General features: G+C 40.5%; 1 protein-coding gene across 1 annotated transcript in view; it reads left to right on the top strand.

Moving 5' to 3' along the window:
• The window catches only part of GNA14 (G protein subunit alpha 14), a 195,727-nt gene that overhangs the window by 112,444 nt on the left and 65,269 nt on the right, over positions 1 to 18,014 (top strand). The gene's annotated exons all lie outside the window — the stretch shown is intronic.

Here is an 18,014-nt window from a genome sequence, read left to right as displayed (position 1 = left end):
AGTAAATAAATAAGATCTTTTTAAAAATACAATTTTGTTTCAAAACATAAGAAAATAATGAAACGAGAATGTGGGAGGAGGAGGCAAATACAATTTTATATGGTATATTGGAAGGCAAATCCATTGGAAAATACTGAGTTCATTTAAAATCTAGACCAGGAATAGTTTTTTTGGTTTTTTTTTCTTTAGTTTTTTTTTTTAATTTTTAATTTTTTATTAACATACAATGTATTCTTAGCCCCACGGGTACAGGTCTGTGAATCTCCAGGTTTACACACTTCACAGTACTCACCATAACACATACTCTCCCCAATGTCCATAACCCAGCCACCCTCTCCCTCCCCCCCTCCCCCCATCAAACCTCAGTTTGTTTTGTGAAATTAAGAGTCACTTATGGTTTGTCTCCCTCCCGATCCCATCTTGTTTCACTTTTTCCTTCCCAACCCCCCAAGCCCCCCATGTTGCCTCTCAAATTCTTCATATCAGGGAGATCATATGATAATTGTCTTTCTCTGATTGACTTATTTCGCTCAGCATAATACCCTCTAGTTCCATCCACATCATTGCAAATGGCAAGATTTCATTTCTTTTGATGGCTGCATAGTATCCCATTGTGTATATATACCACATCTTCTTTATCCATTCATCTGTTGATGGACATCTAGGTTCTTTCCATAGTTTGGCTATTGTAGACATTACTGCTATAAACATTCGGGTGCATGTGCCCCTTTGGATCACTATATTTGTATCTTTAGGGTAAATACCCAATAGTGCAATTGCTGGGTCATAAGGTAGTTCTATTTTCAACTTTTTGAGGAACCTCCATGCTGTTTTCCAGAGTGGCTGTACCAACTTGCATTCCCACCAACAGTGTAGGAGGGTTCCCCATTCTCCGCATCCTCACCAGCATCTGTCATTTCCTGACTTGTTAATTTTAACCATTCTGACTGGTGTGAGGTGGTATCGCTAGGAATAGTTTATTTAAAATAATTGATACCATGATACAACAAGACCTCATGATAAATAGGAAAATTCTGTCTCAGATGAGTCTCTTGTGGGTCTACTAAAAAGAATTTAGCTGCTAAAATGTCAGCATTGCATGGGCTTTAGTGTGGACCCCAAGGACAACTTTCTCATGAACTTGTAGCAACTGTATTCATCTATATATGGTCTACAAAGAGTTTTAAAGTAGTCAATCTAAGTTTTTTATTCAGTGACTGAATTACATAGGGACATTGCATGCACCTAATTTTTGACTTACCTTTCTATTGTGTCTGCAACCTCATGTCTTTACCACCATTTCCTTACACTTTTGAAGAAATGAAGGAATGTATCTTGCTTCACCCTTCAAAAATGTTATGCTGAAAAACGTGTGTTTATGGGGTTGGGTTGGAGAATTAACCTTTAGTATATCTGGTGCCAAGCAATGTGAGAGGTGCATATGGAACCATTGGGAGATTCTAGAAGTGACTGTAGTGGGTCCGTGATATGTTGGTTTTGATACATGTCTTGTATCTTGTTGAAAGTGTGCAATTCTGGGGCATGTGGGTGAACTCATTTGATTGAGTGGCCCACCCCTGGTTTCCGCTCAGGTCATAATCTCAGGATCTTGAGAAGGACCCCTGTGTTGGGCTCAGCATTCAGCAGGGAATCTGCTTGAGATTCTCTCTCTCCTTTTCCCTCTCCATCTGCCCCTCCTGCTGCTTCTGTGCTCTCTCTGTCTGTCTCTCTGTCTCTCAGATAAATAAATCTTTTAAAAATTGTATAATTCTTTTTTAATCACTTACACAGTTGACCCTTGAACACCATGGGTTTGAATTGCGTAGGTCCGCTGACTTGCAGATTATTTCAATAAATACGGTAATATAAAGATTTACATTCTTTCACGGTTCTGGAGGCTGGAAGCCAGAAGTCAAGGTTGACGGATTCCACTTGGAGGCTCTGAGGGAGCCCCTGTTTTATGCTTCTCTCCTAGCTTCTGGTGATGCTAGATATCCTTGGGGCCCATTGGCTTGTAAACGTGTCACCCCAGTCCCTGCCTGTCCTCACGCAGAGTTATCTCCTGTGTGACTCTGTTCTTATGGCATTCTCCTCTTTGTGTCCAAATTTCCCTCTTTTTATAAGGACACCCGTCATTGGATTAGAGCCCACCCTCATCCCAAAGATGACCTCATCAGAACTTGATTATACCTGTGAAGACACTAATTCCAAATAAAGTTACTTTCTAAGGTATGGGGATGGCATGAATTTTAGGGGGACATTATTCAACCCAGGGCAGTCTGCCCTCTGCCCCCCCATGCATGATAATTCCACATGCAAAATTTATTTGTCCCATTCCAGCATGAACTCTGAGTCTCAAATCTAATTGAAATCTCAACTCAAAATTTTCCAAATCTCATCATTTAAATCATGTAAATCAGGTGAATTGCTGGATATGGTCTATGCTAGGGTCAAATTCCTCTCCGGTCTCCTCCTCATTTGCTGTATCTGGCTCCCTTCTCAATGCCTTCTTTCTTTCTATTCCAAGTACCAACATTTATGCTTCATAAACTTCCTCTTAGCCCTCACAAAAATGCCTGGGATGAACCATAGGCTTACGGAGAGGCACAAGATTGAGTAGAAAGAACACTGGTTGGGTTCCCAAAAATCTGGGCTCTGTTCGTGGTTCCCCTGTGGGCCTTGGGCAAGAGTCAGCAATCTTTTTCTGTAAAGGACCAGAGAATAAATGTTTCTGGCTTTCAGGGCCATAGACTCTCTTTTCTGCTCTGTCGAAGTGCAAAATCACCCGTAGGAGAGGTGTCAACAAACGAGTGGGCTCACTTGGAAACTATTTGCAAAATGTAAATGCTATTCCTAACTCGTGAGCCGTACAAAAACAGGCGACGAGTGGATTTTATCCATAGGCTGTGGCTGCCCACCCGAGTCCTCGGGGAAGCTATGCAACCTCCCTGGTCTTCGGTTTCCCCAAAGGTTAAATGCAGACAACACATGTTCTGTCTCCTTCCTAAGCCAACATGGGTAAAAGGAAGTGCAGGACACATGAAATGACACTCCAGAAATACAAGGTTATTATTGGGCCAAGTTCAAAACCCAAAAATGGACTTATTGTTTCTTCTATTACTTGTTTAGGACTTTGTCATCCATTCCTTCCCTATTGTTTGCCAAATAATTTTTTCTGGGGGCCAGTCCCGATTCCAAAGGTGAAACTGTAACAGAATACCCTGCTTAGATCACAAGATAATAAAATGATTAGTGTTCATGTATTAAGTAATGAGTGTAGGAAGCTTGATACACGTGTTCTTTACCGAGTATTGCATGACTTGAAACAAATGATTAGTTAGGAGGGAGAGAAATAGAACCTTAAGTAGTTTTACAGTCAGTCTTTTCCTTGCTTATTACTAACTATTTAATTCCATTATCTTGTATTTTTCAGAGGTGGGAACACTTTCTTGGAAGTATGTAGAGAAGAATTAAGTTTTTAAGGGGTATTTATTTATTAAGTAGGTTCCGTGCTCGGTAGTGATTTTATTGCTCAGCTAGGTTGTTAAAAATGTCTGCCTATGACTTCATAGGCTTCTTTTTTTTTTTTTTTGTGGAAGATTTTATTTATTTATTTGACAGACAGACCACAAGTAGGCAGAGAGGCAGGCAGAGAGAGGGAGGAGGAAGCAGGCTCCCTGCTGAGCAGAGAACCCAATGCGGGGCTCGATCCCAGGACCCTGGGATCATGACCTGCGCCAAAGGTAGAGGCTTTAACCCACTGAGCCACCCAGGTGCCCCTTGATAGGCTTCTTATGAAGGGAAATGTATCAGAAATTTAGTTCAGCATTTGGTTTTTAACCAATATGTTTTGTTTGGTGTTTTTTTTTTCTAATTAAGATATATAGCCTGGAAGAATATTTTCTTATACCTTTTCTGTTTTGTTTTAAGGAATGATTCATATGTGTTTGCTCACTGTGTTGATAAGGCTTAATTTTCATGAATGTCTCTCAAGAGTGTCGTATGAGCACATAGTAGAATTTATGACTTCTTGAATAAATATTACAAAAGCAATCGCTCAGTGGCAGGGCTCCTCAACGGAGTCAGCTTATAACTCATGTTTACTGGTGATGATTTCACTGAAGCCTGAAGAGCTTCTTATTTTTGGCTGTTTGTAGCCTGTCCAACTTGGGAAATTCTCATTCTAGGCCTGTCCTGCAATAAAGGAAATACTTTTTATCCTTCTAAAGGTTCCGCAGAATCTGTGCGGATGATGGAGATTGTGCATTTCCCAAGGGCAAAGGACAGCTCTGCCTGACTTCTCAAAAGCCTTTTTGTTCTATGGTCAGTGATCCCTGGAAAAATAAGAAAGGTCTCCAGGCTCCTGGGCTGCTGACTCCAGCTCTTCCCCTGCCCTCCTGCTCAGGAGACCTGTTCACCCCACTGGGTTATTACGCACAGCTCCTTGCAAGGGCTCCTCGCAAAAACATCTTTAAGAAGGAGAGTTAATCATTAAGCAATGAGATGATTCTGCCTGCCTTTCTGAGCCAAGGACCTCATTTCTGATGCAGCGTTTCTGAACGTGTGAAGTCTGAAATTCCCTGCAGAAAGCATCCGAGTCTTACACTGGTTGCTTTTGCTGAATTCCAAGGCACCTTTGAAAAGATGGGCTTGGGCCTTCCCGCCAGAAACAACTCTCAAGAGCCTGAATTGCAGAGTTGGGGGCGTGGAGGGGGGTGTTTCTTTGATGCACGGGACCTTTGCTAGTTCTCTTTGAAGTTGTGCAGGCCCTGCATTTGGGTAACGCGATGCCTTTGTCACCAGTTCCCCGCGGTGTCTTGAGTTTTGGTGCCCACATCTCCCTCTCCTGACTGTTAGGTGTATCAGGCCCCAGGATGCCGCTGACCTTCGTTCTCAGGCTTCGCTGCACATTGAAATCACCTGGGAAGCTTTGCTGCTGCCCACGCCCCCTCCCCAGGTACCACCTGCAGAAAGTCCATGCTAAGTATTCTTGGAATGTGGCCTGAACTTTTAGAACTTTTAGAAGCCTCCGCAGTGCTTCTCATGAAGCGGCCCGCTTGAGAAGCACTGATAGAAATACCTTAACATTATTTGGAAGTGTTCAGTCTGGGTTCTGCTTTCCTATCAACCTTTCCATAACGGGGAAGGGGACTCCTGGGAATCTCTTGCATGGAATGACCTGATTCATCTCCACCCAAGGGTAAACTGAAGGACAGGCGTTGGGGATGTTTGCTTTGTTCAGCTGAATCGGCTGCCTTGATGACTTTTGTGAGGGTAGCATCTCCAAGGCGACCTATAGGATTCAGGCCAGACTCTCTGTTTCCTTTGAGTTTTACAGGGGACTCACACAGCCAGTCTCAGACGGATCCAGGGATTGGGTGGGGGTCGGGAGAGAAGGAGGAGCCCCATTTCCATCCCTGGAGGTCGTGGCAACGGTGCTTTCTCCGCCTCCTCTTCCTACTGTTGTTTACACAGAAATGATCATTTCTTTATTGGTCAGTAAAGAATCAGGGATGCAGTTCAGGTTGATCATCTGCTCAAGGTATAGAGGCTGTTTGTAGTCAACATACCTTACATGTCCTACATGGAGATCCTAAACTGGGAAATGAAGTCGTTAAATACTTTTACTCATCGTTAATAGATACTTTTATTTGTTGAGATGGTAATTCACCAGGTATACAACTTAAACATCAAATAGCCAACTTCACATTAAAGCAGTGAAGTCTAGTATTTTCGGGGCAGGATCAAGGATATTATCTTTTTTTTTTTTTTTTTAAAAACACCAAAAGGAGGCTTGATAATGTTTCATATCTGTGTGTGTGGAGCATTCCCCCTTAACCTCATTTTCAGAAAGCAAGGGCCTGAATTCCAGATGGGTCTGCTAAAGACCCCTGTGAGGAAATCAGGCACAGTTAAGTGAAAATGGTCAACTTCTGCCACTTTTTTTATAGAAGAGTTTCTCAGAGCTTGAAGTATTTTAAGACCCTCTTATTTTCTAATTTTTAAAACATCTGTTTAAATACATTTTTCAGTCCCACTTCCTCATCCAGTTTGAAAAGTCAGCTTCTGCATGAGCTTCTGGGAACAGGGAGGCTAATGTTCAGACTTTGGCTGGAACCCAGGGTTGCTGGTTCTCTGGCAAATGTTAAATTCATTCTCTTTCTTTCTGTGTCCCATTGGATATTAAAAATCGCATGGTACATTTTTCTCCTTACTAAGAACTTGGAGTTCTTGCTAGTGTCACAATAACAACAAGAAGAAATTCTCCACCAAAATCTTGGGCTGGAGTTTTTCCATTTATGCCAATAGTTCTCTGATTAATCAGTGTTGAATTTACTGTGAAAATTGCTGTAATCAGAGCTTGAAATGTAAGAGTTTGGAAAACAGGAAAGAATAAGATGGAGAAAGAACTGGTTTCTCCTTTATCACCATCACAGGTAAAACTAACCCCACTATCCATTCAGCCTGGGTTGGAAGTTGAGGAAGCTTTGGGTCCAATGAGGAGTATTGAGATTGGTTTGACTGTTGAAATAACTCATTTCTTCCCCTACCTCAAGGCTGAGTATGAACTTCGCACATCCAAAGAAATGTTTTTTTTGTTTTGTTTTGTTTTTAAATATTTTATTTATTTATTTGACAGAGATCACAAGTAGGCAGAGGCAGGCAGAGAAAGAGGAGGAAGCAGGCTCCCTGCTGAGCACAGAGCCTGATGTGGGGCTCGATCCCAGGACCCTGGGATCATGACCTGAGCCGAAGCCAGAGGCTTTAACCCACTGAGCCATCAAGGCGCCCCCAAAGAAATGTTTTTTAAAAAACTGGCCAGAAGGGGAAATCTCATGAAGTTAAAAATAATCCATAGTCCAGAAGCCAGTGTGACCATCCATCTCTGAACTTCTATCCATCCACCCAACATATGTGAAATATTTGCCTTGAGTCTTTTGAATTGCCTCCAACTTTGTCGTTATCCTAAAATCTAAAGGTGAACATGTGATGTTCAAACACTGTCGTGACTCAGACTCTTTAATAAAAGCTAGAATGATCCTCAGTGATGCTAAATCTTGTTAGATCTCAAGTCCTTCACAGTTGCCGCTCTCAGCAGAGCTGTGTCCCCATTTTCGGATGGTAGAGATGTGACAGGTGTGAAGAACCTGCAGTCCTCTCAGACCTGCCTTCTCTGAACAACCCGTCACCTCACTGAGGAGGGAGTGCCACAAACATGTGACAAACCATAAATTACCCCCTGGGTTTCTATTGGAGCCCTGCCAAGGGAGTCACGTGTTCTTCCAGTATTTTGAATTTAGATATAAGTGCTCTCACTAACTTGATAAACTCTGCACTATTATCCTAGGCAAAATATTCTAGAAAGCATCCTGTCTGTAGTAAAAGCTTTTATTGGGGGTGGGGAGAACTCAAATGGGATACAGTAATGACTCCATCGGAAACAAATTATTAATAGGTTGTGTGTGTACACGCAGGCACATAGATGTGTTTACAAATAAACCTACCTTTAGAGTAAAATTCATGTTTGTTAGAAGCCGGGACAGTTGGCGCTTTTTTTTTTTTTCCTTCCCATTGACACTTCCTTTGGAAGCTCAGATATTTTCAGGGAGCTTTGAGACATTAAACGTCATACACTTACCTTGATTTCTAACACCCAAAACTCTGTTGGGTTCAATTAAAAATGATCTACAGTATTCTAAAGTAGCTTCACGCCATTCCTGTTCCTTTATATTTTGCCTCAATCGAATCGTAAAATATTTTGGCACTTTTCGATTTGTAATTAGAGGTAAAGATACAGGTGTGTTTAACTTGGCCATTTACAGGATCCAGTTAGGAAATCGCTTTCGTATGTTGAGTATATAATTTACTAAAGGTAGAAAGATGACTTTTTGAAAATCTAGAAAAACCAACTTCTGATTTTTTTAATCACTTAAATAATTGAAGTGTAGTTGGTTGCAAAAAGGTAGAAGATGATGCCGATTGTATTTTGGATGCCTCTGAGTTCCCTCCCTTCCTTTTATACTGAGAGCAAGGGAGGCAGTTGAATGATGGCACCTGTGGGAGACCTTTGTGGTTGAGCAGTGACCATCCCGTCTCCCCAGGGCCCTGAACTCCTGCCCCCTCCCATTGTATCTCTGCTTTGTGTTGACATGGATTGTCTTCCTGTTGAGTTGTGTGAAGGCTGAGGGTTTATCATCTTCATGATCTTCATGATTTTAATCAGTTGATGTGTAGAGCCCTAACAATGTAAATAATTACCCCCAACAAGAAAGTCTTTCTTTCCAAGGTCAAATTAGCTCCTGGTGTACTGGAATAAGATAATAGCCGACATAAAATTGAATTCCTGCCCCGCCTGTCATTTACATCCTTACTAGCCTTGGGCAGATCACCAAAGCTCTCAGTGTTTTTATTTCTTTTCTCAGCTGAGGGTAATTTGGGCTCCTGGTGATAATAGAAAATGTAAGTCTATGGGTAACCACTCTTCAAAAGCAAAAAATCATATTCTACAATGTTTTGAACATGTTACTTCTTTCATCAAAATTAAGAAGAAGTTATTACTTTATTAACTTCCTAGTTAATAAGACTCTACATCAAAGTACAATTATTTTTATTGAATTATAGCTAACATTACAGTGTTACATTAGTTTCAGATTTATAGTATAATGTTTCAGTGATTCTGCACATTAGTCAGTGCTCCTCAAGGTGAGTGTACTCTTAATCCCTTTTCTGTATTTCACACACACCCCCACCTCCCTCCCTCTGGCAGTCACCATTCTCTGTGTTTGAGTCTGTTTTCCTGTCTCTTTTTCTTTGTTCCTTAAATTCCACATAAGAGAAAAATCATAAGGTAATTGTCTTTTGCTGAAAGACTTATTTCATTTAGGATTATACTCTGTAGGTCCATCCATGTTGTTGCAAATGGCAAGATCTCATGCTTTTTAATATTCCGTGGTGTGTGTGTGTGTGTGTGTGTACAGGTACCACATCTTATTTGTACATTTACTTATTGATGGACACTGGAGTTGCTTCCGTATCTTGGCTATTGTAAATAATACTGCAATAAACATAGGGGTGCATGTATCTTTTCCAATTAGTGTTTTGTTTTCTTTGGGCAAATAGCCAGTAGTGGAAATAATGGATCATATGGTAATTCTATTTTTAATTTTTTGAGGAACCTCCATACTATTTCCCACAGTGGTTGTACTAGTTTGCCTTCCTCCCAACAATGCATGAGGGTTCTTTTCTCTCCACATCCTCAGCAACACTTTTTTATTTGAACTGTCATTCTGACAGATGTGAGTAATATCTCATCGTCGTTTTGATTTGCATTTCCCTGATGACTAGTGATGTTGGGCATCTTTTTCTGTGTCTGCTGCTCATCCATATGTCTTCTTCAGAAAAAATGTCTATGCAGGCCCTCTGCCCATTTTTAATAGAATTATTTGGGGGTTCTTTGGTGTTGAGCTGTATAACTTCTTTATATTTGGATGTTAACCCCTTATCAGATACATCGTTTGGGGATCTCTTCTCCCATTCGGTAGGTTGCCTTTTTGCTGATGTTTCCTTTGCTGTGTAAAAGCTTTTCATTTTGATACAGTTCTGGTAGTTTATTTTTTTATATTTATTTACTCATTCATTCACTCATTCATTCATTCCTATAGTTCAATTTTGCATTTGTTTGCCTTACCAGAGGAGACATACCTAGAAAAGCGTTGTGATGGTTGATGTCAAAGAGATTACTGCCTACATATTTTCTAGGATTTTTATGGTTTCAGATCTCACGTTTAGGTCTTTAAATCCATTTTGAGTTTATTTTTGTGTATGGTATTAGAAAGTGGTCCAATTTCTGTTTTGTTGTGTGAGTGTGGTTTTTTTTTCACATTAGGGGTTCGGTTTTCCCAGCACCATGTGTTGAAAAGACGGTCTTTTCCCCATTTTGCATTTTTGGATCCTTTGTCATAGATAAACTGACCACATAAGCACGAGTTTGTTTTTGGGGTCTCTATTCTGTTCACTTGATGTGTGTGTTTCCTTGGGTGTTGGTACCGTACTGCTTTGATTACTATGCCTTTATAGTAAATCTTGAAATCTAGGACTGTGACACTTCCAGCTTTGTTCTTTTTCAAGATTACTTTGGCTGTTTAGGGTCCTTTGTGGTTCCATACAAACTGTAGGGTTTTTTATTCTAGTTCTGTGGAAAATGTTGTCGGTATTTTGATAAGGATTACATTAAATCTGTAGATTGCTTTGGTTAGTTTGGACATTTCAACAGTATTGGTTCTTCCAATCCATGATGATGGGGTGCCTTTCTGTTTGTTTGTTATTTTCAATTTTTTTCATCAGTGTTCAGAGTACAGGTCTTTCACCTTCTTGGTTAAGTTTATTATTAGTTTTTTTTTTTTTCCAGTGCAGTTGTAAATGGGATTGTTTTTGTAACTTCTCTTTCTGCTACTTCGTTATTAGTGTTTAGAAATGCAACCGATTTCTGTATATTAATTTTGTGTCTTGAAACTATACTGAATTCATTTATCAGTGCTAGTAGCTTTTTGGTGGAGTCTGTAGGGTTTTCTATATATAGAATCATGTCATCTGCAAATACTTCTTTCTTACCAGTTTGGATGCATTTTATTTCTTGTCTGATAGCTGTAGCTGGGACTTCTAGTACTGTGTTGAATCAAAGTGGTAAGAGTAGACATTTTTTTCCCATTCCTAATTTTAAGGGTAAAGCTCTCAGTTTTTTGCCATTGAGTATGATTCTGGCTGTAGGTTTTTCATATATGGCCTTTGTTATGTTGAGGTATGGTCCTTTAGACCCTACTTTATTGATAGTTTTTATCAGGAATGGTCATTGTACTTTGTCAAATGCTTATGCTGTGTCTATTGAGATGATCATATGGTTTTTATCATTTTTCCTGTTAACGTGATGCATCATTTTGATAGATTTGTGAATTTTGAATCATCCTTGCATCCCTGGAGTAAATCTTACTTGATCATGGTGGTGATTTTTTAATTATTATTGTTTTTAAAATTTATTTTAGAGAAAGAGTATATAAGAATCCAGGGAGGGGCAGAGGGAAAGAATCTCAAGCAGGCTCCCCACTGAGAGCAGAGCCTGACACAGGGTCCAATCTCAAGACACAGGCCATGACCTGAGCCCAAGTCAAGAGTCAGATGCTCAACGACTGAGTCACACACGCACCCTGTGGAAATGATTTTTAAAAATGTATCTTTGGATTTGTTTTGCTAGTGTTTTGTTGAGGATTTTTATATCTGTGTTTCATCAGAGACATTGATCTGTAATCAGTGTTGTAGTATCTTTATCTGGTATTAGTATCAGGGTAATGTTAGCCTCATAGAATGAATTTGGAAGCTTTCCTTCCTCTTCTGTTTTTTGAAATAGTTGGAGAATAGGTATTAACTTTTCTTTAAATGTTTGATAGAATTTACCTGTAGTCCTGGTCCTGGACTTCTGTATTTTGGGAGTTTTTAAATATCTGATTTAATTTTATTGCTAGTAATAGCTCTGTTTAAATTTTCTGGTTTTTTCCTGATTCCATTTGGAAGGTTAGCTGTTTTTAGAAATGTATCCATTTCTTCTAGACTGTCCAATTTGTTGCCATATAATAAACATTTCATAATATTCTCATATAATCTTTTATATTTCTGTGGCATCCGTTGTTATTTCTCTTCCATTTCTGTTTCTATTTTCACCCTCACTGAATTACAATGTTTACATATCAACATAGGCTGTTTTATTTCACATAATCCAGGAGCTCTTTTCAGGTATGATAAAAAAAAAAAAAATACCAGAAAGACACATATACGAGACTTAACACGAGGAAATCCGTGTTCCAGAATGTGTGTGGTTTGCAGATAATTTCTTACTGCCTTCCTGAGGATAATACCAATTTTTGGTCTTTAATCCCTATTTTTGAAAGAATGAAATGAATGAATGACCGTCCTTCCTGCACATGCTGGCATCCGTATGTCCTGCTGTTCGCCCGTATCACCGTGAGAACAAGCATCTGTGGACAAGAACACCCCTCATAGAAATTGTTGGTCAGAAAGGTGGAAGGATGAGGCAGAATTCATGTATTATCTTTCAAGTTGCTTGAATCCTTTAAAAAATATGTTTTAATGACAAACTTAAAGGATTGGAGAAAGAATCTTTCCTAACAAATGATGCTATTTCTAGTACTTTTTTCACTTCCTCACTCAAAGAGAAAGGTTTGCTTTTTCTTTCTTTTTTCCTTTCTCTCTTTTCTTTTCTTTCCCTTCCTACCTTCCCTCTCTCTCCCCGCCCTCCCTCCCTCTTTCTCTCTTTCTTTCTCTCTCTCTCCTTCCTTCCTCCTCTCTTTCTCTCTCTTTCTTTCCCAGCCCACAGCAGTACTAGGCACTTCATACAGACTCGTTTTACGAATTAAGTGAATGGCACAAGCTAAAAGAACTCTCTAAATGAAAGTTGGGCCCAAGAGAAGGTAAAATGGACAACTCAGTTAGAATCTTAAGGTTTTATGGATTTAAAAGTCTCCATTTCCTTTGAAGTAAGGTCTCCTGAGTGAAGGTCTCCCAGTGGCCTTTCCGCCCTCAATGGCTCCTTCGTGTGTTCCTGGGGCATGTGCCACACGCCGTGGTGAGTGCTTGTCACTCTCCCCACACTGTGGGGCGTCCCATGGCTGTCTCTCCAGCTTACTCTGAGCACCTCAGAGGCGATGGTGTGTTCATGCCTGTTTCCTCCTGCTCTCAAAGATGGCGACAGAACAAAACAAAAATCTTATTTTTAGAATTCCAGGTAGATGGTATCAGAAATTTCAAGTTGTTACTTCATAGATTTACCATTAAAAAGAAACCAACCCCAATCAGAGAAAGACAATTATCATATGATCTCCCTGATATGAGGAAGTTGAGAGGCAATGTGCGGGGATTGGGGGGTAGGAAAGGAATAAATGAAACAAGATGGGATCGGGAGGGAGACAAAACACAAGAGACTCTGAATCTCACAAAACAAACTGAGGGTTGCCGGGGGTAGGGGGGTAGGGAGAGGTTGTTGGGGTTATGGACATTGGGGAGAGTATGTGCTATGGTGAGTGCTGTGAAGCGTGTAAACTTGGCGATTCACAGACCTGTACCCCTGGGGCTAATAATACATTATATGTTAATAAAATTTTTTTTTAAATTTTAAAAAAAGAAACCAACCCAATAATACAGCACTGTTGTTTTCTGCTGATTTCTGTAGCAAAGGGATCTGATTTTTTTTGGAAGCCCATGCTGGAGTTCTTAGGGGCACATTCTATCCTGTCCTGAACTTGGATCTGACACTTTACAGCCTCATCTGTCCTTCCTAATGGACTGTGATCTCCTACATATCCCATGCCTCTTTTTGCTTATTTTCTCCATCTGTTGGAACATCCTGCCACCACTTCCTCTGCGGTCATAAATCGGTGACTTTATTTATTCAACTTGAATAAGCCATCTAGTACTATAGCAAACTTTGGCAGCTTCCCTCTTCCATGCCCCCTTGGGTTAGGTGCTCTTTCCAGTGTCCCCATAATACCTTACATTTACCATATTCCATGATGATTCTTCAGTTATGCATCTCTTCTACTTCAGAGTAGGACTTCTTTGAGACTGAGAATCCTGTTCTCTTGCTCTCTGCATCCCTTTGGGCTCAGGAATGAAGTGACATTAAAACCTTCTGTGAAGACAATACCATAAATTCAACACGGTGTTAGAGCTTTGTCCAACGGGTGAAATCCACAATTTCCCAGAGGATGACTGAACGCTTCTTTCCTATGATTCATTTTTGCTCCCTTGCCTTTGGGATTGTGGTAATGGGCAAAAACAAGAACAGATAGTCAGCATGGCCGTATTTTTCTTCTTGCAAAGAGATAGTTGGCTTTTGGAACTGTTGGTTCTGAGTGGCAGGATAATGAAGAAGCCTTGCACAGTCTGTAGATGCAGGAACCCAGGGTAAGAAGCTTGGGATTGACCAGTGCAGCTCTTGAAATGCATTCGGCGAACTGCAGATGTACTGTGCATGTCCAAGTTAGATAGTGGCGAGGACTCTTTATAAGGTGAATCACCAGGCAGATGTTTGGAATCACATAGGGCCAAAAAATGGGGCTGTGGGGAAGAATGGCTTGTTTATGAGATAGAAGAGAGACTCAGTAAATCATATCCTCTCCACCAACCCAGTTCTGAAGTAATTGAGAAATATGGCAAGTAAGGCACATGATCACCAAAATAATCATGTGTTATTGCCAACGCTGAGAGTAGAGAATGTAGCTCATTACAGAGTCATGTGAGCTTTTAATACTGAGGCAGAATGTAACAGACTCCCCATAAGGTCATCACCAGCTCTGGAAGACCCCAGACTTCCTTCCCAAGGTCCCCCTGATCTCAGCACAGAAGAGAGGGAAGGGCAGAGGTCAAGAGTAGGACTGGACCCACCTGCCTCCCCATGGTGCGTCACCCTGTGCTATCACTACCGAAGACCACTTCCTCTCCCACTTAGTGAGCTCCTGAGGGTGGGGGCTCCTGGTGGGTGAAATGAGTATGAATCTGTGCCAGGCTTTACTGAGAATATCTCATGCTAACCTAACCAGTTCTTCAGTGTGGCTAACTATCAGTTGCCCATTTCAGGGATATGGAAACTGAGGTTTATGTGGGTTCAGTAGTCTCTCCAAGGTTGTACAGGTATTACATGTCAGACCTTGAAATGGAATCAAGGTGGCCTGACTTCACAAGTAGAGCTGTTGCCGTGGTGCTTCCTGCTTTTCTACAGGTGAGAAAAGACCATGTCCAGCGAGAGGTCATTTAGAAGTTTGATTATGCAAGTGGTAAATGATATGAATGGGGGGTTCTCCGTCTCAGAATCTCTATTCCTGGCCACCTTCATTAATTTTTTTCCTTCCTGGCTGTGATTCAGCTAGCTCACACTGGCGATATTACCCCTCTCAATATTTACACGGAGGGGTCGTGCGATTAAGAAAAGGAAATATCGGGATTAAAGCATCCATTGGATGAACTTTGAGGATTGAAGAGCAGTCTCTCCAGTAGATTTGAAACAGCTGCATGGGGAACATTTAAATGTATTTTTTAATTTTCTTACTAACTTAGAGCTGTAAAAAAGCCAGAGATGACTTCAAATTTATTTTGCAAATGGAAAGAATCAGAACATGATAATGACTTTGAACCAGTTTTAGAGAGTCCAGAAAGATCAACGAAAACCTGAAGAGTGTGTTCTGTTAGTGGTGTGAATGGGACTCGTTTTAGCTTTGGGGTTCTGCCTGGATTATATCTCGAGTGCAATTATAAGTGTTAACGGGCCCCATCCTCAATCCGTTCAGACTCTCAGACCTTCTCAGGAGTTTGGTTTAATTCAGGTGGCAAGACACATGCGTTTTGTACCTCCAAGATCTCTGGGTGATTGAGAAATGGTCCCTGATTCCCATCACCTTTCAATGAGCCAGTGGATGAGACCCAGATGAATGGCTTGTCTTCTGTTTTGTGCCCATCTTAAGACCACTTTGATGTTCTTGGGATTCAAAAGTGTAAGGTCTGTTTTGGAGAACAAAGCAAGAATTGAGGTTGCTGTGCCTTCATGGCTAGTTAACCTGATAACCTGGGTATGTTCCTGGCCCTTTCTGAACTTGCTTTCTCGTTTGTAAGATGAGGGAACTCGACTAGATTACCTTGAACTTTTGAACTCTAGAAGAAGGGAGGACTAGTCTTAGAACTGGAAAATAATGAAATGACATTCTGGGATGTCATCAGATTATGATCAACCTGGGGACAAGGTTCTTTTAACCTTCCTTCTCTGTTTAAAAAATTCCCTCCTTCATTCTGCCTTAAAAAATAATTTTTTTGAGATGAGAAAATGTCTTGTGTCTTGTGTCCTGTGACTCAGGGGCTGGAGAAGGCAGCTCTACCCTTTGGCCCCTCATACTACAGCTAGTTTTGAGAGCATCTCCCCTTCCTCTAAGAGCTTCATCACTTATAAGATAATCTTAGAATCCTAGGATCTCCAGATAACATGCCTCCTTACTCCTCTCCCCTTCTCTCTATGGACACTTTCCAACCTAACTCCCTGCACATCTGTTCTGGGAGCTGCCTCCTAATTATATCCTAGGATCCTGATATAGAAGGGACCAAAGGGAACATTCCATCTCTGTCTCCCTGGATGTCCCAGGGGCATCTTAGGTCATGGATGGAGGTTTGCTCCTTGGTGAGATGCCCAGAGTCCCCTGACTGGGAACCAAACCTAACTGTACAATAGGACCTATCTGTGGGCATTTTGCCTTGGCATAAGGGCAATGGGATGTTTCCACCATGTTCAGCCTGATCTGTTTAAATGTGATTAAAGATTTTTGGTTAACATTAAAAGGAGGTGCTCATTCCATCTAAAGTTCCATGAAGAAAAGCCCTAAAATGTGACCTCCATAAAAATGTATTCAAAGGGAGATTCATCCTAAATTCTACCTAAGAAGCATGATTATAGAGTCATAGAATTTCAGAGCTCGAAGGGATCCACAAGTGGCTTCTTGGTTAACCCAGATACTTTCAAGGTTCAGAGAATCAAAGCCTAAAGAGATTAGATAATGTGCCCAATGCAAGTTAGAAGGACTGAAAAGAATCTCAGTAGGGTTCTGTTTCATGACAATCTAGCCTGGCATAAAACATGAGTCTTAGAGTGAGCTTCCAAGGCAGCTGGGAATTTTCCATAGAGAAAGTCTTCTTTTTCCCTGTTTTAAAAATTATGCTAGACCTCAAAAAGTTAAATGCAGAATAATCCTCTGATCCAGTAATCCTGCTTCTGGGTATGTGTCCAAAAGAATTAGAGGCAAGGACTCAAACAGATACTTGTACATCTGTGTTCATAGCATTATTCATAATAGCCAAAAGGTGGAAATAACCCTCATATTTGTCAGCAGATGAATGTAAAAACAAAATATGGTATGTATGTTTGATAAAATACCTTGCAGCCTTAGACAGGAATGATACATTCTACTACATGGATAAACCTTGAAGACCTTATGCTGAGTCAAAGAAGCCAGACACAAAAGGTCAAAGATTATGTGATTCCCCTTATATGAAGTCCCTCAAGTAGTCAAATTCATGGAGACAGAAAATAGAACGGTGATTGGCAGGGGCTGGGGGAGTGGCAACAGGGAGTTACTGTTCAATGTGTACAGAGTTTCAGTTTGCAAAATGAAGTTCCAAAGATGGGAGGTGGTGATGCTTGTCCAATAATGTTAATGGACTTAATACCACTAAACTGTATATTGAAAAATGGTTAAGATAGTAAATTGTATATATATTTTACCACCAAAAAAAAAAAAAAACCTTCTTAAGAGGTTTTTATTTCAATAAAGTGTCATAATTATTCTTTTTTGGTGTCAGACAGAGGCCATTGGTAGCCCCTTCATGCTGCTCCTGCATCCCTCATTATTTTTAGAGTGTTTTATTATTATTATTATTATTATTATTATTGTTGTTGTTGTTGTTTGTTTTGTTTTGTTGCCCCTTGGCACAAGAAGTTTTAGGTCTTCTTTGGCTGTGTCTGTCCCAGTCTTGGACTCAGCTCTTTCTCCAAGGAGACTGTTTCCATTTATAGGGAAATGAAGTCATAAACCAAGATCTGGAAGCTGGATGAGCTCATTGCTGTTGGGTTATCATGTGCTTCTCACCCCTTCAGTGGACAGAGCTGGAACATATATATGCACATGCACACACACACACACATGCACACATGCATTCATACACACACTTACAGATATATGCAGACAAGTTAATCATTAATCTCCAATTTACATGCAACACCACATTTCTGCCCACTTGACCGCAATCCATATTCATCACTCTCTGCCAGTAGTGACAACTCCTGTTCCCCAAAATATCAGCACATTTACTCATTTGCTGCATTCTTCAGTAAAAAACATAATTTTTGATTGACTACACCAATACCTCAAAAGTTAAACGCAGGATAATCCTCTGATCCAGTAATTCTGCTT

Source organism: Martes martes, assembly GCF_963455335.1.
Source record: "Martes martes genome assembly, chromosome: 12".
NCBI classification, from domain to species: Eukaryota; Metazoa; Chordata; class Mammalia; order Carnivora; family Mustelidae; genus Martes; species Martes martes.
The sequence above is the reverse complement of the archived record's forward strand: the minus strand, read 5'-3'. Positions and strand labels throughout refer to the sequence as shown.